The sequence below is a fragment of the Coptis chinensis genome, chromosome 7, assembly GCF_015680905.1.
Source record: "Coptis chinensis isolate HL-2020 chromosome 7, ASM1568090v1, whole genome shotgun sequence".
Lineage (NCBI taxonomy): Eukaryota > Viridiplantae > Streptophyta > Magnoliopsida > Ranunculales > Ranunculaceae > Coptis > Coptis chinensis.
Genome location: NC_141462.1, coordinates 44,965,250 through 44,988,790, shown reverse-complemented (window position 1 = coordinate 44,988,790; position 23,541 = coordinate 44,965,250). Strand labels below are relative to the sequence as shown.

Sequence of the window (23,541 nt, the reverse complement as noted above, 5' to 3'; positions counted from 1 at the left end):
GTTTTTGCGATGGTCATTCAGGATATTTTCAAGTTATAATGGCAGTATTAGATCAACTGAAAACATCGTTCATTATAGAAGGAGGCCTCTACTGTTTCATCATAATGCCATTTGGTCTAAAAAATACAGGAGCAACATATCACAGGTTGGTAGAGAAAATGTTTAGAAATTTAAGCATATTGTGGAAGTATACATCAACGATATGGTGATAAAATCTAAGAAGGCAGATGATCATGTTAAATACCTCGATACGGTGTTTCGAATATTCAAACAATTTAACATGAAGCTCAACCTAGAGAAGTGTACTTTTGGAGTAAGTTCAGGGAAATTCCTGGGGTATATAGTTACAAAGAGAGGTATCGGCGTTAATCCATATTAGATTCGAGCTCTTCAGCAAATGCCTTCTCCAAGTACTAGGAAGTAGATACAAAAATTAACAAGAAGAATTACAGCTTTGAATAGATTTATATCAAGAACTTCTGACTGATACAAACCCTTATTCAAGTTGCTGAAAAAGAATACAAAATTCATATGGGAGGAAGAATGTGAATTGGCATTCTCAGAATTAAAAAAGTATCTTCAAGAAGTGCCAACTTTGATGAAGCTAGAGGAAGGTGATACTTTATTTTTATATCTAGCAGTATCTGACTTTGCTATTAGTTCGGTACTAGTAAAAGTAGAAGATGGAGTTGAGAGACCTATTTATTTTCAATCCAAGACCATGCTCGAAGCTGAAGCTCGATATTCGATGTTGGAAAAATATGCATTAGCTCTCCTCTATTGTACTCAAAGGTTGAAACCTTATTTCCAATCCCACTCAGTCATTGTCATGATGAATCTTCCTCTAAAGCAAATTTTAGCCAAGACAGCTAAGTCAGGAAGAATGGCGTAGTAGTCAGTGCTTATTGATGAGTTTGGGATTGAATATATATAGGAATAGGGTTTAAAAAAGCCAAGTCTTGGCAGATTTCTTAGCATATTTTCCTGCTGAAGATGAAAATTGGAAGATTGAAGAAGATAGTTGCTTAAATTTGCTAGAACCTGATGATGTGATGGATAAAGATAATCCATGTGCTGGCACAAATGGGTGGAGACTTTTTGTCGATGGATCATCAGGACAAAAGGGGTGTGGTATTGGAGTTGTTCTAATAACCCCCGCAAATCAGAGACTGGAGTCAGCAGTTACTTTGGGCTTTCACGTATCTAACAACGAAGCAGAATATGAGGCATTGATAACACGATTGGAAATGACTAAATGTCAAAGAATTATCTGTATTCAGTGATTCTCAATTAGTGGTAAGCCAAATCAATGGAGGATATTCAGCAAAATGCGATAACATGATCGATTATTTGAACTTTGTTAGATTGAAGCTCAAAAACTTCAGCAAGATTAAATTTCAGCACCTCGATCGAGGAGAAAATCGATATGCAGATGCTTTGGCATATGTCACTACTATGCTTGAAAATATGGAAGGACATCTGTTGCACATTGGTGTTTAGCAAAATCCAAGTATCGATACGGAACATTCAGAGGTTATAGAAATAGATACGCTGGGGGCATCATGGTTAAACAACTATGTTTCATTTTTGTCTAAAAGTGAATTACCATAAGATAAAAATGAGGCTAGATTAGTAAAAAAAGGAGCTAAAAGATATCTGCTAATTGATAATGAGTTGTATCGGAAAAATCTTGGTAGACCACATTTAAAATGTATATCGACTGCCGAGGCTAGCCAAATTATTGCGGAGATGCACGAAGGGGAATGTGGAAATCATTCGGCTGGGAGATCATTAGCTAACAAGATAGTGAGGCAAGGATACTTCTGGCCATAGATGCGAAGAGATTGACTTCTATATGCAACGAAGTGTATCCAGTGTCAGAAGCATGGACATGCTATTCATGTTCCAGCAGAAGAGCTGCACTGTGTATCGAACCCATGGCCGTTTGCCTTATGGGGGATAGATATTGTTGGCCTACTAATACCTGGGAGAGGTAAGAAAATATTCATGCTTGTTGTAACTGACTACTTCACTAAATGGATAGAGGCTATAGCTTTGTAGCATATCAAAGAACAATATATTATCAGTTTTCTGTTTGCAAGAGTGGTTTATCGATACAGTCTACCGTATGCCATCATATCGGATAGTGGTCCCCAATTCATTGGTGGCAAGGTGAAAGATTTTCTAGAATCATACAAGATTAAGCACTTCACATTGACACCTTATTATGCTCAGGGTAATGGGCAAGCTGAGGTGACAAATAAGACTATTATGGATAATATCAAAAAGAAGCTAGAAGACAAGATAGGCTTATGGGTCGATGAATTAAACAGTGTGCTATGGGCATATAGAACAACTCCAAGGGTAGCTAGTGGGGAGTCGCCACACTTTGGCCTATGATATTGAAGCAGTCACTCCAACCGAGATGGTGGTATCAACATTCAGAACAATATATGCTTGTAGAAAAGGGGCTTAATGACCAAGGGATGCATGCAAAGGTCGTAAACTTGGAAGAAAGAAGAGAACAAGCAAGAATAAAGCTTGATTCTTATCACAGACAGCTCCGAAAGGCATTCAATAAAAAGGTAAGAGGAAGAAGTTTCCAAGAAAGCGACCTAGTGCTAAAAGAGGTAACTCAAGCGACAAAAGATCGAAAAGGGAGCTGGAAAGCTATCGACAAAGTGGGAAGGCCTTTACATTATCCATAAGGTTGGAATAAATGGGGCATATTATTTGAAGAGTGTTGATGGAGAGTTACTACTAAAATCTCAGAATGTCAATAATCTGAAGGTATTCTATCAATAATGTATTTTTCAATTTTATTACGTAATGAGCTATGTAGCAAGAATATTCAATTCAATAAAAAGTTTCAAATTCATAAAGTAATGATGTTATAATATGCGCATAAAACCCTAATATCGACAGAAATGTTGGTATCAGGCATATCATCAAAAGTCTCGGTATAAAAAACAGTGGCAGATACTAGACACATGAAGTCCTGATATCGACAAAAATGTTGGTATCAGGCATATCGTCAAAAGTCTTGGTATCATAAACAGTGGCAGATACCAGGCACATAAAGTCCTGTTATTGACAGACGTGTTGATATCATGCACATAAAGTCCTGTTATTGACAGACGTGTTGATATCAGGCACATAAAGTCCCGATACCGATAGAAATATTGGCATCAGACATGCATATCATCAAAAGTCCTGGTATCAGAAACAGTGGCAGATACTAGGCACATAAAGCCATGATATCAACAGAGATGTTAGTATTAGGCATATCATCAAAAGCCCTGGTATCAAAATCAGATACAGAGCCTGGGCACAAAAAGTTCTTATATCGGATATATCATCAAAGGCTTTGGTATCATAAATTGTCAAATGATTAAGGTATGTGTTTCAGATTTTTTTTAAGTATCAGTGATAATCTTTTTGTTTATGGGTATTAGAAATTTTCATTGTCAAAGTTATATATTCTAAGTATCACTGATATTATGTTTTGTTTTATGTTGGAGGGTATCGAAAATGTTACTTATTGCAATGTGAAAATTTTGAAATTTTAAGCACAGATAATAAGGTAATAAACAATTTATTCTTCATCTTCATCTTCAAAAAGTTAAATAGAGCATTGGAAAATGAATAACAAAAAGAAGACGTCAGTCGTCATCTTCATCTTCATCGTCATTGTCATCTTCATCGTCATCTTTATCTTCATCTTCATTCTTATCATCACCATCAGTGGAATATCCATCATTACCTTTTTCATAATAATAAAGGTCTCCAAGCCACTCATTTTCATACTTGATCTTCTTCTTCTTCTTCCTCTTCATCATCGGAATACTCAGTTGTTGGGCAATCTGACCAATAAGGCCATTCCAGAAGAACCATGAGAACAGCAAGAGCGGTAAGAAAATAGGAAAGGGGAGACATTTTTCTGTTAGTTTTGTCGTTTTCAGTAAAAAGTTTGTAAAACGCAAGAGATTCATGCTTTTTGAGGATCTTTTTATACAAGTAAGAAATTGTAAAAACGAGAAAAATTAATGGTGTTTAGCAAGAAAGCGAGAAAAATTAATGGTATTTAGCAAGAAAACGAGAAAAATTAATGGTGTTTAGCAAGAAAACGAGAAAATTTAATAGTGTTTAGCAAGAAAATGAGGAGATTTAATAGGATCAGTTGAAAAAGTAATTTTTTGGTTATCTGTGCGCGGAACAGTTTAAAAGTGTTAATTCATTCAATGGTAAGTCAGTAAAATTTAATGGGTTATTATTTCAATGCATGTTGGATTTTGAGTTCATTTGCTGATTCATTTATTAAGGATAATATGAGCCTTTAAGTTTCAAAACAGTGGGTAAGTATTACAAAATTTATTATCAAATGTTTAAGTATCAGTGATATTCTTTTTGTTTGAGGGTATCGAAAATTTTATTTTCTGATGATACAAGTCTAAATATTATTGATACTCTCTCTTTGTTTAAGGGTATCGAAAATTTCATTTTCTGATGATACAAGTCTAAGTATCATTGATACTCTCTCTTTGTTTGAGGGTATCGAAAATTTCATTTTCTGATGATACAAGTCTAAGTATCATTGATACTCTCTCTTTGTTTAAGGGTATCGAAAATTTCATTTTTTGATGATACAAGTCTAAGTATCATTGATACTTTCTCTTTGTTTGAGGGTATCAAAAATTTAATTTTTTGATGATACAAGTCTAAGTATCAATCATGATACTCTCTCTATTTGAGGGTATCGAAAATTTCATTTTTCAAAGTTATATATTATAAGTATCATTGATACTCTCTCTTTATTTGAGGGTATCGAAAATTTCATTTTCTGATGATACAAGTCTAAGTATCAATGATACTCTCTCTATTTGAGGGTATTGAAAATTTCATTTTTCAAAGTTATATATTATAAGTATCATTGATACTCTCTCTTTGTTTGAGAATATCGAAAATTTCATTTTTCTGATGATACAAGTCTAAGTATCAATGATACTTTCTCTATTTGAGGGTATCAAAAATTTCATTTTTTAAAAGATATATATTATAAGTATCATTGATACTAGCCCATTGGTATTCAGAAATATAACAAACAAAAGCAGGTGATAAAGATTGAAGAAGAATCTAATTGTATCAATATTACAAAACCATGAGCAAAAGTTTAATTGTTAATCGGAGGAATATTAAGGAGATTATCCACATCAGCTGAGTCAGCAGAAATTTTCTGGGTAGTCTCAGCAGAAATGCAAGAAGCTGAGATAGTTGCTAGGTCAGGATTAGAAGGAGTCACAGTTGGAGTTTCTTCTTCATCAACATCATCAGAAATAATACCATGTTCTACAAGGACAGCATGAGGAACATATTGTTTGAAAGCTTCCAATCGATCACCTAGGAGGTTTAAAGCTGAAGCAACCTAGTTATATTCATTATTAGAGGCATCCTAATACTTAGCTTTTTCTTTAGCAAAGTCTTCAGTAGTTTGCTTCAGAATTTCAGCATGTTCAGTGATTTTCTGGTGTAAAGTCTTTTTAGCAGTTTCAACTCTAATTTTCAGCCGATCTACTTCGTTATTCAGCTGACCAAATTCTTTGTTCAATCGATTTGTCTCTCGGTTCAATCTATCAACTTCATGCTGCTGAGAATCAACTATTTTTTGAAGACGACCAAGATCACAGTTTTGTTTGTAATGAATATCAAACTGGGCCAGGGTGGCCACTTTAGCCTATAGAAACAAGGGGAATAGATAAGCAAATAGAAAGAGATGAAACCATTATGAAATGATAGAAGAGAAAGTAAGAGTACCTTTTCCATATGATCACTGATAACAGTAAAATGAATAGTTTACCTACGAAATGAACGATGAATTCAAAACGTAAGTAAACTAAAACTAAACTTTTACGAGTCTCAATTATCAAAGCTTCTACTCTCGATGCGAATTGCACTAAGTGGAGTAGGAAGTTCGTTCCACTCCTAGTTCCCTAGCATGGATTGTTTTCTAAGTCTAAGAAATCAGTCTTAAGTCAATGAGAGCTTTACTAAAATGTTATGCTAACAAGGCGCCGTTAATTTAACTAACGAGATATAATAAGTAACAAGATAAAATATAACTAAAGTTAAATACTAAAGCTACGAAATACGATTGTTTGAATCTAGATAAATAAATTAGAGGGAATTGAATCCACCTCGAATCCAACTTAACAACCTAAGCGTAGAATGTTGTATCTCAATTCTCACGCGTTCTTCGGCGAAATTTCGAGTTCTAATCCCTAGTGTTCATGGCATTCCTACCGGATACTAACTAGCATGTGAGGTCGTCCACCCATTCTCATGGCTTAAACACGACGACCTTCTAGAGTGGAATAGATTCTACAACCAATTCTATACTAACCACTAAGTTTTCATCAAGGCTTCATCAACCCCTCTAATGGAGGTTTTAGCCTTGATTCATCAAACTAACATTTCCCATATTATTATAACTAAACATAATATCAAGATTCGAAATTTACTTAATCTAACAATAATGAATCTAATTTAATGGCTGGAATGAAATAAGAACAAGAATTGAAATTAGATCTAGAATGGAAATAACCAAATTCGAAATTGACAAACTAACTATTTTATTTATCTAATCAATCAAGAACAATGATTCAAGAATTTAATCTAAAACAGGAATTGAAATGGAACTAAAACTTAATTAATTAATAAAACTAGATCTAGAATTCTATATCTTAATTTAGGTCTAACTAGCTACCATTAACAAAGAGCTAAGATTTTGTTTTTTATACATCCAGATCCAAAAATCGTGCATGGGCTTGGAGCCATGTTTTGGGCCAGAGAATCAGGCCCAAAACCCAATCTTCGATCCAAAAGGCCTCTTCAGCTGCAGTTCGCTTCAACATACTTTTCGTCCACTTCTGCTCCTCTGATTGGGTCAAGGCTTGGACCATTTTAAAGATCTTTCCGAGCCGGTCGTTTTGACATAAGGTAGGCCCAATTCCGAGGTCTGAGTCTAAAGATATGGTCTTCGGAAGTTCTATTGACTTTGTGCACTTTTACTGCGTGGGACTTTGACTTTTCATCTTTTGACCAGGCTTTACAAAGGCTTTGTCTTCTTGAATCTTGGCCTTTAATCACCGAACTCCTTAGTAACCAACCATTGCTCCTTTATCTCATCAAAGTGGCACATTCACGCACATAATTGACTTTGAAGCACGAAATACATAAAAACAACGTGTCGGTCTTAACTCTTACTTATTACTCACATAATTGGTCTAAAAAGTATGATTGCTAAGGGTTAAAACTACAGTTTTGGGCTTTAAAACTATCTCATTTTGGGCTCTTATCAACCACCCCAAAAACACAGCATTTTGCTTGTCCTCAAGTCTAAATATGAGAAATTTAGCATAAGTGGCCAAAATGGAGTTCTATCTACTTCTATCTACTCGTCTCACAAAAACAGCATTTTGTTTGTCATGAAAATCGCGATTGCATTGACCATATCGCAACAAGGCGCTTAAACCACTAGGAATTCCCTAGTGGACGAGTTATAGCCTCGTGAGAGTTTTCGATGAAAGGTACTCTCACAAACTTCATCTATACTACAACGACTAAGAAATAAAACTATTGTTTTCTCATTCATGTCTCAACTATCTATACATCTCACTAGCAAATACATAAGAATAACCCGATTCGAAACCCTAAGCTAATATATGCATAATAATCAATCATCTAAAATAAACATATAACAATGAGTAATACTATGAAATGTAATAGCGGTCCGTTTCTGAAAAACTCGGAATAAGCGTCCTTAAGTATGTCCTCACATAAATGTCAAGACAAAAAAACACTCGATTTTTCCACTCAAGTTTTATTTGCTCCAATTAATGCGGTGGGCACACTTTACCTTACAATCTCAATGACAACAAGGAAGCGGTCGATCAAACACATCTGCCACTTACTATCACACTAACCTATTCCTAATTGAGCTAGAGGTCTTTATTAGGTGTTCTTGGGGAGTAGGAGATGGTTTAAGAAGGAAGGAAATGGATATTCAAAAAGGACAAGTCCGAGATAATAGAGTCTTCATATTATGTAACTTAGAAAAACCTTGTTATTTCCTTTTGCTTCTATACTTTGTTTCCATCCTTAGCCATATTTTTTTTTTTTTTTTTTTTTTCTTTGGCTTTTGACTCCCTTTATTCTATTTTTTTTTGGAGTTTTTATTTATTTCTATATATATTTTTTTTTTCTTTTCCTTGGATGGAAACTTCTTTTCTTTTCCTAAAGCAACTAACTAATTTTTGTTTACACGGTTTTTTTCTCTTCTTCTTTCTTCACTCATTCTATTCTCGGACTTATTCTAAATTGGGTAGGTTGATTTATTCTTTTTTTTTTTTTAATTTTTTATTTTGTTTTGTTTTGTAACGGGGTAAAGGAATTGTGGTTTATGGAAGGCTAAAGAAAGGCTCGAGAGGGCTTACTAGCGGAAAATAATTCATAGGTTTGAATTTACGGCTATATCGATCCAAAGAGGGCCTAAATTCTCGCTTAGGATATGGCTTAGTGATCAAGCAAGTGGGCGTGTGATTTCTCTATCCGGATTTTACTTCTCCCTTGTGTCATTTCTCAAATGTTTATCTCATATAAGGCTTTAGGCTATATTCTCACGAGGATTTGTAGAATAGGTACTCTAGCCTAGATTTGAAAAACTTCTTGCTAACAATCATAGATACTCATGTAATAAATTTATAGATAGATGCAAAGATTATTACCTACATATTAACCTAAGTTTCTAACATTTATTCTGATGCAAAAGCTATGTGAGACTTCTAAATTGTTAAGAGCATAGAGAAAGAAAACAATACCAATATTCCTAAGTGTATAGCATACTTTTTTATTTATATTTTTGAATTTTTGAAATTTTAACTAGAAAACAAGTGCATATTATACATATCTATATCCTAACAGATGTCTTAATTACACATGTTTCTATGCCCCCCCCCAAACAAGAAGCATGCTTTGTCCTCAAAGCATTTAAATAAAGATGGTAGGAAAAATACCATTGAGCGCCGCGTGAAATTCGGGGAACATCCGCAAAACAAGGTTAAAACATACAAATATAGTAATATAAAAAAAGCGGCGCAACTCTATAAAGAGTTCCACCCATTATGGGGTTAACGAATGAAATTGCTTGGGACATAAGCGGACACTAACTTAACTAAAACTTACCTGCACCCCAAAGATTTACTCGTCATCCTCCTCTTCTATATGAGGTTCTTTCGCATCCTGCCATGCCATAACAACTTGCCACGCCTTCCGTCGTGTATCATCAACTAGTGCTAACCTCTCTAGTGTTACTTGGTCTGATGGGGTGTAAGGGGCAACCAAATGTGGTTGCACCTGCCATCCCGGCCAAGTCATGGCTCGGAATGATCTTACCACACGATTGGTGGGTCTCATGGTTTCGACCCTTTCCCAATCATTGTCGCGTAATGTACGAGATATGGGTAGGCAAGCGTAATAATCGCGGCAAACCAAGGCAGGCATAAGAAGGTACTTATGCCTTAAGGTATGGCCTCGCCGAGTAGCAACTAAAACTTCGGGGAATGTCATACCGACGGCGTCCCTCGGCTAAAGCAAGGAAAACGCGTCACCCGTATTATTGGCGAAGTAAACCTGCCGTTCCCCTAGAATGTTCATCATGATGAACAACATGGTTGTGGCCTACATTCAGCGATAGGCTACTTTCGGGCGATGTTATATTGGTCTTGGTCCATGATCTGAAACACCCTCCCCCATAATACTCATGGAAATAGGCATATTCATATAGGTATGAGTTATCCGTCATATATCCCCACGTGTGCATAGGGTCGTAATGGCAACCCCGAAACCAAAGCTATCAATTGCTTATTGAATTCCATAGTCGTGCCAATAGCAAGGGAAAATTTTTGTTCTCCTTCTTGGGTACAAAAAAAGTAATATTATTATAGAAGAATTCAGTTAGCTTAGGTGAAAAGAATCGTCATCACTCACCGGAAGATGCCGCCATCCTAATCGCCGCGATCCGGCCGTGAAACGATGCTCCATAGGTATCGGTTCCCATCAAGTCTTCAAATGACTGTTCGGGAATCACTATAGGAGGTGTCATCTCAAAACTACTCTGTAGAACAGCTGCGAAAACCTGGAAGAAACCTCAAAAATCGGAATTTCACATTAACTACGGGAGGAGGCGGCGGCTTCATATATAGAAGTCGTCGCTCGTAGGTTTTGGAATTACGATGTTTGAAGCGCTGGTCGCGCTGCTTAGCGCTGGTGGCGTGATATTTTCGATTCTGATGTTATAGGGGCGAAGTCGCGCTCTGCTTTGAAGCGCGGCGCTCGACAAAAATTTATGGAAGTGTATAGGGGCGCGCTTTCTTGAAAGCGAGCCTTTCGTAAAATCTTGAGAAACAGATGTTTACAAGAAAAACAAGCGAGAAAAAGCTTGGAGTGAAAGGTGAGAGATGATTGTGGGGTGTAGTATGGGTTGTGAGTGTAGATTGATGGAAGTTTAAATAGGTTACGGTTTTCCAAAACGAATCGACAAGTTGCCAAATTGTTTTAAAGCAATTTCGGAAATAGAAAACTGCCAAAACCAGCGGAAACTAACCATAGTTTTGATTTCCTAACACCCCTGGTATCTTTTAAACTTGGTTTAGAATAGTAACTTCTAAACTCTACTACATATCATGCTACCACTACAAAAAATCATAGATATGCGATGTCGGCCTAATTTTCAACTTTGACTCCAAGACAACTTTTACGAAAGATGATCAAAATAAATTATATTAAAATAATATGAAATCCAAGCAATTGAAAACAAACAACTTAATATTCAAATCTAACTACTGAAATAAAATTCCACTAACAAAACAATAAAAAAATGAAATAACAGACAACCTGGCCCGATGGTGAACACCTAGCGTGTGAAGAAGATGGTCCCCTGGATGGAGACTGGTTATGTGGTGAAGAATGGCTTGAGCCATCGGCTGCTTGGCGACGGCTCATGCCTCTCGGACTTCGGTGAGACGGACTCATCCACGAGTGGCATGCGTCGTAGCATCTCTATCCCGAACAAAGCGGCGTGCTTCCATCTCAGTCTTGAGTACTGCATACTGGGCTTGGTGATTCTGGTGGATAATCTCCAAGTTAGACAAGATATCTTCCTGACCCCTTTCGAGCATTTCAACTCTCGTCTGAAAGTTCGTTTGCTTATTTCGAAGTACAATTTGTCTATGTCGGATATCTTCACAGATACGATAACCGCATCGCAAACCAGTTTGCAGTATTATCATTCGTTCTAAATTAGAAGTATGACTATCGAAATTATCCTCAACCAACCATGTCATATCTTCCCCTTCATTATGCGACTCAACTTCATTCTCTGCAGACAACGGCCAAGTCTCTTGGATGCATTCCTTATAAATACTTGCATTAGAATGCAATTTGATCTTAATAGGAGCAGATTTAGCGACAGCTCTAAATGAGAGCATAATCTTAGTGATCAATCACGGGAAAGAAGCCATGCTCTTTTCCACTCCTCTAATCACATTCAAAATTAAATCGAGTATGCAGAAATTACACTCATTCGTTTGCAAAATCCGAGAGAACGCGTCACGGAACCGAAGTCCGATGTCGGCTGACTTTGTCTTTCCCGGGGCGTTCCTACCAATCCACCGAACTCTGACCCGGTTGATTGGTTCTCGAAATCGTCTGGCGAACGCAATGAGATATCGTATTGTATTCACCCTCTATGACCGTATCTTTCATCAAAACAGGAACTGCGCAGTATCTTTGGGATTCCTGAATGGTCGTATCTAGGTTGGTTACAGTGATTCCTAATAGCTCGACCAACAACCGTCTCGTTACTTCCTCCTCGTTCTGCTATCCTAATGAAAATCCTATTTCCCTCCAATTCTCGTTTCTTATAAAACTGTTTTACCAAATCATAGTGATAGAACTCATCTCATCCGAATACCACGATCTGTTCCAATCCCTCTTAATCATATTGGCGTCGTAAAATGGTGCGAAATGGTTGGCCTCAAACGCGTGCTCGGCAACATTCTTCGTCGTAAGCGCCATTGAAGTTTCTTAGATAACTAATGGTTTTGTAGCCTGTGGGGAGGCGAGTTTGATAAAAACAACGAGAAACAATGGTGGTGGCGGTGGTGGTTCTGGTGGCAGGTTTGAAAACTTGAATTGGTGGGTGTTTTCTTGGTGGAAACGGTTGGAGCTTGTGTTGGTGTTTCCTGAAGGGCGGGGTGGTCTTTCTATTTTGATGTATTCTATTTTTATTTTTATTTCTTTATTTATTTTTTTATTTTTGGTTGCTAGGGTTTAATTTGAATTAGTGAAAGGCGGTTTGAGAAGATGAAGTCGCGATTCCGTTTTGGAGGATGAAGCGGTGGCGCTTCATTATAGAAGCGAGTGAAAGTATCAAAGCCCATTCGATTTTTCGACTTTTAAATTCGATTTTTTAAGCGCAACTTCAAACTAAATTTCCAGCTTAGTTATCGGTCCGATTTTTGCGAATGAGATATGGAAATGATCAGGAGAGAATTTCCAATCCAATGATCCATAAACTACTCTATTCCGACCGTGGGTGACATATAAGATAGTGGAAAACGCCTCGAAGTGCGTGCATGATGTAAGTTATCTTGAGCGAATGAACACTAAATTAGATGGCGTCAACCCCAATGAACTATACTAATGGACCTAAGCAACACAAATAGAAAGTTCGAGCAATCCGGATGGAAAGACCGATTTCCCACCCCAAACAAATTTTTAAACACAAAATTTGTTTTAACATGGGGTTTAAAAAAGTCGATTCCCAAGACTTGTTGGATTGCTAGTTCTCTGGGTTTAGATATATATCTATATCTAAAAATGAAAACAATTATTATTATTATTACTATTATTATTTATTTATTTATTTATTTATTTATTTATTTATTATTATTATTATTATTATTATTATTATTTATTTATTTTTTTTTATTTTTTTTTAATAGGAAAAACATTAAGCAAATAAAGACATAATTCACACCATAGAGAAACATGACTCAAAAATCCGAGAAAATATGCAAGAGTGGAAAACGTGAAATATGTGAACCGTGGACTTAGGATCCGGTACTTTCACCACACACACACTCCATAGGGAGGGCCCGGTTACCTTAATGGTGCACTTACCATTAAATGGAAGTGAAAGGAAGTACACCAATGACAAGGGTCATTCCTCGTATATAGGGTCTGTAAAAGGACTTCCTCTATATCGGGGGACGAAGTTAAGTGAAAATGTTTTAATCGTTGACCGTTAACTTGAAAGATACTTGTTGTCCTTGGGATTTACCAAGGTAATTGCCCGTAAGGGGTGACTTGATAACGAGAAAGGGGCGGGACCAACGCGGGTTTTAGTTTCCACAGGAAAATATGTAGGCGGGAGTTGTAAAGCAAAACCTTTTGTCCGACCACAAACTCTTTGCGCCATATATGCTTATCATGAACCGCGTTTCATGTTAGCTTTATAATCCTTCGCGAGATCATAAGAATCGCTCACGGATTTTCTTCAAGCTCATTTAATTGTAACTTCGCGTTTGACACCCGCCTCATCAATATTGAAGTTAAGGCTTTTTATAGCCCACGAGCCGCGGTGCTCTAATTCAACGGGCAAATGACATGGTTTCCCAAATACAAGTCTAAAGGGAGACATACCTATAGGAGTTTTGAAAGCGGTTCTATATGCCCATAAGGCATCCGATGAAGGCAACCGACCCGATCTTTCCTATCGGGGTTTCTTGTTGTTTCTAAAATCTTTTTGATTTCCCTATTAGAAACTTCTACTTGTCCGCTAGTTTGTGGATGATAAGGAGTTGCTACTTTGTGTGTAACTCCATACTTTTTCACTAGGGATGCAACAACTCTGTTGCAAAAATGTGTTCCACCATCACTAATGATGGCTTTAGGAATGCCAAACCGACAAAAAATATATTCTTTAATAAAAATACAACGGTCTTATGATCATTGCTCACGGCAAGCTAGGGCCTCTATCCATTTAGACACCGTAGTCCACGGCAACTAGAATATAAATATAACCGTGGGAAACAGGGGAAAGGGCCCATGAAATCAATACCCCAAACATCAAAATTTCTACTATCAAGATTGGATTTAATGACATCATATTACGGCCGTGATTAAGCCCCAAGTTGTTGGCAAACGAATACCGCGTCTTGCAATGCACTTGGGCAATCCTTAAAAGGGTAGGCCAATAAAATCCACATTGAAGAACTTTAGCGGCTGTTTTCATTCCACTAAAGTGGCCACCACACTCTTTGTCATGGCGAGCGATAGAACTTCATTATATTCCCAATCGGGAATGCAACGACGAATAATCGATCCGCCTGATACTTAAAAGGTAGGGCTCATCCCGGTAGTATAACTTGACTCGGCCAAGAACTTCTTACGTTCATTTCTTGACCAATTATAAGGCATAACATCAGCTGCTAAATAATTTACAATGTCGGCATACCATGGTGCTTGAAAAATAGCATAAAGATGCTCATCGGGAAAAGAGTCGGTATGGACTCGGAATCACTACTATCGTCATTTGTAAGTCTAGATAAGTGGTCGGCAACTTCGTTTTCGACCCTCTTTTTGTCCTTTATTTCTAATGTGAACTCTTGCGGGAGAAGAATCCATCGGATTAATCTCGCTTAGCATCCTTCTTTGCAAGAAGGTACCTAAAAGGTGCATGGTCCGTGTAAACTAAAGTTTTAGAACCAACCAAATAAGGATGAAACTTATCTAAAGCATAAATGACAGCTAAAATTCTTTTTCAGTAGTTGTATAATTCCGTTGGCGTCGTTTAATGTTTTACTAGCATAATAAATAACAGTGGACTTATTATCTAGTTTACGTCCCAAAAGATAGCACCAAGCTGCATAGTCACTAGCATCACACATGAGTTGAAAGGTTTAGACCAATCGGGAGGCTGTATAATAGGTGCGATGGTTAGGAAACTTTTAAGGTTTCAAAAAGCCTGTTTACAGTTTAAAATTAAAATCAAAGATTGCATCCTTCAAAAGCGAGGTTAGTTAAAGGCCTAGCTATTTTCGAAAAATCTTTAATGAAACGCCTATAAAACCCTGCATGGGCCTAGAAAGGCTCTAATCTCCGGACGGTCCGTGGTTTAGGTAGGGTCACTATCTTATCTAGTTTGGCTTTATCTACTTGATGCCATCACTAGATACAATATGACCTAATACTATGCCCTTTTGACCATGAAATGACACTTTTCCCAATTTAAAAGCGAGGCTCTTTTCTTCACACCGTGTCAAGACCTTAGACGAGGTTAGACAAGCATTCTGTAAAGGAGTCTCCATAGATAGAAAAATCATCCATGAACACTTCCATAAAAGCTCTACCATGTCACTAAATATATGAAGCATACATCATTTGGAAGGTACGGGGGCATTACAAAGGCCAAAAGGCATTCGATTATAGGCATATGTTCCGAAGGGACATGTGAAGGTTATCTTTTCTTGGTCATCAATATCAATAATAATCTGAAAATAGCCAAAGTAGCCATCCGAGAAAAACAATAAAAGGCATGACCCCAGCTAGGCGTTCTAGCATCGATCTATAAATGGTAAGGGAAAGTGATCCTTTAGGTGTCATAGCATTTAAACGTCGTAATCAATCTGATTCTCCATTTCATAGGACCTTGAGTGACAACATAGTCACCCTTCCGTTCGTACCATGGTAACTCCGATTTCTAGGAACTACATGAATGGGACTTACCCATTCGCTATCGAGATTGGGTATATAATACCAGCGATCGAGTAAACGCAAGACTTCTTCCCTAACCACCTCTTTCATGGCGGGGTTCAAGCGTGCCGAGGTTCATGAGAAGTCTTGGCGTTATCCTCCAAATGGATCACGATGAGTGCAAACATTAGGGTCAATTCCCTTAATGTCGGCTAGGGACCAACCAATCGCGGACCGATGTTCCCTAATCACCCTTATTAAACATGTCTCTTCATCCTTAGTTAACGAGAAGATATAATTATCGGGTGACTACCATCCGGATCAAGTTGAATATATTTTAACTCGGGGAAGAGGTTTAAGCCGGTGTGGGCCGGAATGTCCGTTGATGTTTCATAAGTGTCCTTATCTTGCGTAATGAAGACTTGCTTAGGTAGCAAGTCTTAAGTAATCGATATATGGAGCAACCGGCGGGTCTACAATTGGTGTGGACTCGGGGATGGTGTTGACTTCCTCTAAGTAGGAGTCATTTACAAAATCTGAAGTTCCAAAAGAAAGGAATTTGTACATATTGTTTTCGAAGCGTGTTGTTAAAATAATCTTGAGCTAAACTCTCGATCATGCTAACCTCCCCATCTACGCATCGAATCGGTAATTGTTTCATCATTTTAAAACATTTACCTCGGCGAAAAAGATGGCCAAAAGATAAGGACATCTTTCCATCGCGACAATTTATAAAGCGCGTTGGCGGTTGCCAAGAAGGGGCGCCCTAAGATGATCGGTGCTGAGTCATTAGCGACTTACGTATCGAGGATAACAAAATCAGCGGGATAGTAGAAATCTGAACCTTAACAAAACACGTTTTCCACTACACCTTTAGGATACTTAATTGACTGTCCGCTAATTGCAGCGTTATTTTTGTAGGTTGCATTTCCTGTAGACCTATTTGTTTATACAAGTATCACGGGGAGTAAGTTAACACTCGCCCCTAGGTCTAATAAAGGCGGTCGTCGTGTGGGAATCTCTCTAAGGTGCATTTTACTGATGGGGCGACCGGGGTCCTTGTACTTAACAATTCCATTATTTTTTGGATAAAGTTGGGACCTGTTCGGTTAAAAGGCGTCTTTAGGTATGTTTGTCTTACGCCCTAGTAGTGCACAACTCTTTAAGAAACTTAAGCGTGGTTAGGTAGCTTTTTAATAGCCGAGAAAAGGAAGGTTTATCGTTAGATTCTTGAAAAGCGTTCCAAATTTCCTCAAAGTTTGTATCCACAGTTAGCATGGCTAATTTTTTGAGGAACGGTGGTTTTAAACTCTATATTTAAGCATATGGCTCTACTTTCATGTAACCTTGGCTTTTCGGTTTCTTTGGTTGTGATTTAACCGGTACCTCTACCGTGGTAGGCTCCTCGGTTTCTATTGCGGTATCTAGTTCGATATCCGTGTGTAGAATCTTGATGGGGTAACTATAGGCGTAGTTACTTTGTTATCAACCACTCTTCCGAGCGGAGGTGGTGATGGCATTTAGGTCACCTACGATTGTAGTTTCCGTACTAGAATTACCGTTTACCTCAAAGGCTGTTTTTCTTTGTTTTAGGGTTTGGTATCGCTTGTCACGGAAACACGCCTTTTGGTTGGGCTTTAAACTGGGCTAAGCTGTTGTATGCCCTGATTTATGGATTGTAAAATCTGTTGGTTTGATTGAGTCATTGTGCGGAAAAGTTGTTGGGTAACTTGTATAAAGGCGTCGATCGATCCGGTTGTGTAGGTGTAGTGGTCCGCGGGTGGTGCGACCGAACTATCTCTCGTTGATTATTTATGGGTGGGTTGTGATAGTTATTATTATTAACCTAACGATACCTCTATTGGTATTATAATTATTATAATTATTCTGACCTTGTGCTTGACCTTGTGGTGGTTTAGCTTGGTTGTTATAATTATTATAATTCCCTTGACCTTGTCCTTGTCCTTGTCTAGGTGGAGCTTGGTTATAATTGTTTGCTTGCCTAACGTTTTGATTATTGTACCACGGAGGTGTTACTTGTTGATTATTTCTCCAACCGAAGTTGGGATGTTGTCTCAAGTTAGGAATAGGATAGTTATTAATAGAGTAAACATTATCTTGTTACGGTGGTTGTTGTTCATAAGCTAGAGGACAATAATCGTCGGGTGCTCGGACTCAAACAGAAATTACATGGGTTGGAGTTTACATTCATGACGGGATAGGCTTTTGTTGGAGAAATAGCCTCTAGTTTTTAGTTAGAGATTCGATTAGATTTTTAAGTTACGGATCGGTTTTCTTCTCAAACATACCGGCCTTTGGACCGTGAAAGAAGAACTAGGCGAAAGGGGGATATCATCACTACCCCCAATTATTATTTCGTTTAGTTTGGTCTTCTAAAATTTGTAAGCCTCAGGGCTCCTTTACTTAGGAAACTACCCCATTCATTATGTCAAGGACTTCTTTATGGTGGTGTAGAAGACCTTTGAAAAAGGCACGAACTAACGTGTCTTTAGCTAAGTTATGGTGTGGACACTCTATAAGGAGATCGGTGAAACGATTCCATGCTTCAGAAAATGATTCATGAGGATTCTGTCGGAAAAAATGAATCTTGAAAAGCATCTCATCCGTCTTTAGGGGTGGGTAAAAATGTTCCATAAACAATTTGAACAAGTTTAGCCCACGAGTCCACGAAATTAGGCTTGGGCAGTTAACCAAGGCGCCGCCTTATCGGCTAATGTGAAAGGGAATACCCTCGGTTTAATTTGTTCCGCACCTACCGTAGGGATGATGGAATGTTGTAAGGACTTGTTCAATCCTACGATGTCTTGATAAGGTTTTTCATGGTCTAACCCATGAAAAAGCGGGTAACAAATTAAATATGTTTGGGGATTCGAAAATCCCCACCGGATCTGCTAGAGCGATGCGATTTAGGGCTATCGCTCAAGGCTTTGTAGAAGTCGGAGAGGGAGTCTCTCTTTCTTCCCCATTATGTCGGTGGTGTGTGTGAAATAGTAGCTAGAGGTGTAGTGTGTGGTATACTAGATAGACTTGTTTGTTGCCGTGTAATTCGTTTGTTGTTTTTGTTCGACCCGGACCTTAATCTCATGCAAGACTAAGTTGAGCTTAACTAAACATGCAACACTCCAAACAATTCGATATACTAGTAGAAAACCTCTAACTGGAAATCACGAGGTATGGAAGAAAGGAATACGATAAGCGTCCTTGCTTTTATGATGAATAGGCGTCTTGTATGCAGCGTGTTAGGTGTATATAAGAGATTAGAACACTGAAAATATGAAAGATCAAAGTTTGAATCAAAACTGTCGAAATCCGAAAAATTTAACCGCGGTATTTCAACTTCGTATAGAAGCGTGATGGGGCTCGAGTAATTGTCAAATTACAGTGTTTTAGCGCGTCGCTCAAATGGGCGGGTCGCTCCTCGATGTAAAGTCAAATTCCAGTAACTTAACGCTGGTCGTGGTTGGTTAGGGCGTAGTCGCTTCGTGTAAAGTCAAATTCCATAACTTAGCGGGTTAGCGCTCTCTTTGGAAGCGGGCGGCCCAGTATTTTTTCTCGCGAATTTTGTCAAAGCTGAAATGGGCAACCACAAGTATGAAACAAACAAGGGTGGGTGGGTTTAATGGGACTTAAAATGACTACTTCTACTATGAAAACAATGCTAAAGTGCAACTAAGATGGCATGGCGGCCATTTGATAACAATAAAATGAATAGTTTACCTACGAAATGAGCGATGAATTCAAAGCGTAAGTAAACTAAAACTAAACTTTTACGAGTCTCAATTATCAAAGCTTCTACTCGATCGCGAATTGCACTAAGTGGAGTAGGAAGTTAAGTTCCACTCCTAGTTCCCTAGCATGGATTGTTTTCTAAGTCTAAGAAATCAGTCTTAAGTCAATGAGAGCTTTACTGAAATGTTATGCTAACAAGGCGCGTTAATTTAACTAACGAGATATAATAAGTAACAAGATAAAATATAAACTAAAGTTAAATCTGAAAAGCTACGAAATACGATTGTTTGAATCTAGATAAATAAATTAGAGGGGAATTGAATCCACCTCGAATCCAACTTAACGACCTAGCGTAGAATGTTGTATCTCAATTCTCACGTTCTTCTGGCCGAGAATTTCGAAGTTCTAATCCCTAGTGTTCATGGCATTCCTACGGATACTAACTAGCATGTGAGGTCGTCCACCCATTCTCATGGCGAAACACGACCTTCTAGAGTGGAATAGATTCTACAACCAATTCTATACTAACCACTAAGTTTTCATCAAGGCTTCAAAACCCCTCTAATGGAGGTTTTAGCCTTGATTCATCAAACTAACATTTCCCATATTATTATAACTAAACATAATATCAAGATTCAAATTTACTTAATCTAACAATAATGAATCTAATTTAATGGCTTGGAATGAAATAAGAACAAGAATTGAAATTAGATCTAGAATGGAAATAACCAAATTAAAATTGACAAACTAACTATTTTATTTATCTAATCAATCAAGAACAATGATTCAAGAATTTAATCTAAAACGAGGAATTGAAATGGAACTAAAACTTAATTAATTAATAAAACTAGATCTAGAATTCTATATCTTAATTTAGGTCTAACTAGCTACCATTAACAAAGAGCTAAACTTTTGTTTTATACATCCAGATCCAAAAATCGTGCATGGGCTTGGAGCCATGTTTTGGGCGAGAGAATCGGCCCAAAACCCAATCTTTCGATCAAAAGGCCTCTTCAGCTGCAGTTCGCTTCAACATACTTTTCGTCCACTTCTGCTCCTCTGATTGGGTCAAGGCTTGGACCATTGGAAAGCTCTTTTCCGAGCGGTCGTTTTGACATAAGGTAGGCCCAATTCCGAGTCCGAGTCTAAAGATATGGTCTTGGAAGTTCTGTTGACTTTGTGCACTTTTACTTTACTGCGTGGGACTTTGACTTTTCATCTTTTGACCAGGCTTTACAAAGGCTTTGTCTTCTTGAATCTTGGCCTTTAATCACCGAACTCCTTAGTAACCAACCATTGCTCCTTTATCTCATCAAAGTGGCACATTCCTGCACATAATTGACTTTGAAGCCTGAAATACATAAAAACACGTAATCAGTCTTAACTCTTACTTATTACTCACATAATTGGTCTAAAAGTATGACTGCTAAGGGGTTAAAACTACAGTTTTGGGCTCTTATCAATCACAAATTAATGTCAGGCGTTTGGCGACAGATATATTGCACATGGCAATTTTATCATTGGGAAGAATGCAATTGGTAGACAAAGTAACACCTAGATTGTCACAGGGATTATCAGAAAAAAGTGAGGCTGTCAAAGGGACATCACTTCCATCAACCAAACGGAAAACAAGTTGGAAGAGGTTAGTGGTATCAGTAGAGGTAACTGAGGCAAGAGTTTGACCAGCATCAAGACTACTTTCACCCCAGGTAGTTTTTCTTTTCTTAGCACTAGAATGAGTATGGGTATCTTGTGAAGGAGCAAGATGATTATCTTTGGAAGGAGTAGGATGCTTATCCTTGGAAGAAGCAGTATGAGTATCTGGGGGAGGGGAAGTGGGCTTATCCTATGGAGCTTTAGCTGACACGGTTTCGGCAGCTTTCTTTTTTCCCTTATCAGCTAATTGGCGACCAACATTTTGGTTTATCGTCACTTTAGGTGCCATATCTATATACAACAAAATATGTTGGTCAAATATATCTTGCAAAAAGGGATATTGATAAAAGTCAGGAACTTCTTTTTTAATTTGTGGAAAAAGATCTGGAGTCATTTTAAGGTTGTTATTTAAGTACTCAATATAGCATTGGGGAAGAATAGGAGGCAGTTCATACAAAGCAAAGAAGGATAGAAGAAAAGAAGGATCATCTAGAGGATTTTCTGAAAGAGACTGAGTTGGAAGTGGCGACTGACCCATTTTATGAAGAGCCCTACTTTTGAGAACATAGAGAGGGGCGCTAATTATTGATGTCTGGAAGATGAACATCATCTTTGGGATTGCCTTCTTTATCAGCCCCAGTCTTGGCATTGACTTCTTCATCAGTTCCTTCCAAAAGTTTAAGTACTCTCTTCAAATTCCCACGAGCCTTATCAGAATGAGGAAGGAGAACTGAAAAGATATAGACAGGTTTGGGTCAGATTAGAATTCAGATATATAGATATCGAAAGCAAACAAAAGGGATAGTATACATGAAGAATTGAAAACTTGATGTTTCAGAGGAGGAATGACTTCAGTATCGGCACTCTCCCAATCACCCAAAACTTTTTTTTTTATTAAGCCTGTTTTAAATGAGATCAGTAATTCTTTGATGCTGGCGGAGTTCGAGTTCAGACCTCTGGTATCATCACCCAAAACTATGATAGGGTATAAAGTCCATTCCTTATCGCTTTTACGATTTTTTCGGAGGATACCCTTAATTTCTTTCTTTGACTATTTTTTAGGGTAAAAGTATCCAATTTGCTTCTCACAAAATTTATAGTGAATAAGGATGTCGGATAATTTGATTTTATAAGCTTCATATTTTTCTGGGGAGAGGTGTCTATTGTAATAGTTACAGACAAACATCAACCTCCAGAAATTACCCATACCCTAACCAGGGGAAATGTTCAGATGGTTTAAAACTTCACGATTGAGATTTGTCAGAGGAAATCTCAACCCTGCGACAATTTGGCCAACAATGACAATGATGCCTTTCTTAGTACCACTCTGACATTCGGTATGTCTCCGAGTACCAGCATAGTGTTGAAGATAGAGGAAATGGGGAATTTGGTAGGCGGCCTGGATTAAAGCTAGATTGGGCCATTTGATAAAAAAAAAGGGGCTAAAACCATGTTTCCATCGACTAGTATCTTCAACAGTATCGCTCTCAGATTCAAAAGTACTAGTTTCAAAAGGATGACAAGGAATTCATTCTACAACATAATCTAATTCCCAGGAGGACTGAGGTCGATATGTTCTAGTAGAAGTAGAGGCAAAGTTATGGCTATCGGTTCTATCGTTAGAAGGAGTATCTTCACTATTGATACTATCATCAGAAAGGGTGTCTTCAATTCACTCGCCATCAAGATGACTATAAACAAAGAAGTGACGACAAATGTATTTTTAGTATCGTCAGTTTAATATGTATAACATATAGTCAATAATACAGTTTGCATATTGGAAATATCGATATGAGGGTTGTTCAATCGATACATCCGATATGTAAAACAACATACCAAAATGTTATACGTCCAGATCATATTAGGTATGTAAAGATGTAAATTTTTAAGCATTTTGAAGAATGATATAGTGTTTTCTACTATTATGTAACAAGAACATACACAGTTTTACAGTCTTCAAGTTCCAAAAATCTTCAAATCCATAAACTGTCGGTTTTATTTCTTTCAGAAATTATATAATAATGTGGGTTTTAGAGTAATAAGTAAAGTGGAGGAAGTAAATAACGCACCTTACTGCTTGCAAAAGTTGGTTTCTTCTGGAAAAAGAACATAGTTGCAAAGACGAAGACGAAGGAGTATATTGTCTTTCTGGTTTCGCTAGGTAGGTTATAGAAGAAATTGAAAAGATTAGGGAAAGAGAAACGATTTATTCACACTTTTATATTTAAAGTTTGGACCGGGTTGGTATCCAGGCCCAGATGTAAAAATAAGTGTTTCTGATATAACCGGTTCTCAAAAAGTTGAAATTTGAAGTGAAATTTCAAA

At 37.6% G+C, this 23,541-nt stretch overlaps 1 non-coding gene across 1 annotated transcript; it reads left to right on the top strand.

The window, feature by feature from the left end:
- Positions 1-18,325: 18,325 nt before the first annotated feature.
- LOC147487660 (small nucleolar RNA R71) lies at positions 18,326-18,429 on the top strand. Its single transcript, XR_015203343.1, has one exon. It is a non-coding gene; the product is annotated as a small nucleolar RNA R71 (small nucleolar RNA).
- The last annotated feature ends 5,112 nt before the right edge of the window (positions 18,430-23,541 follow it).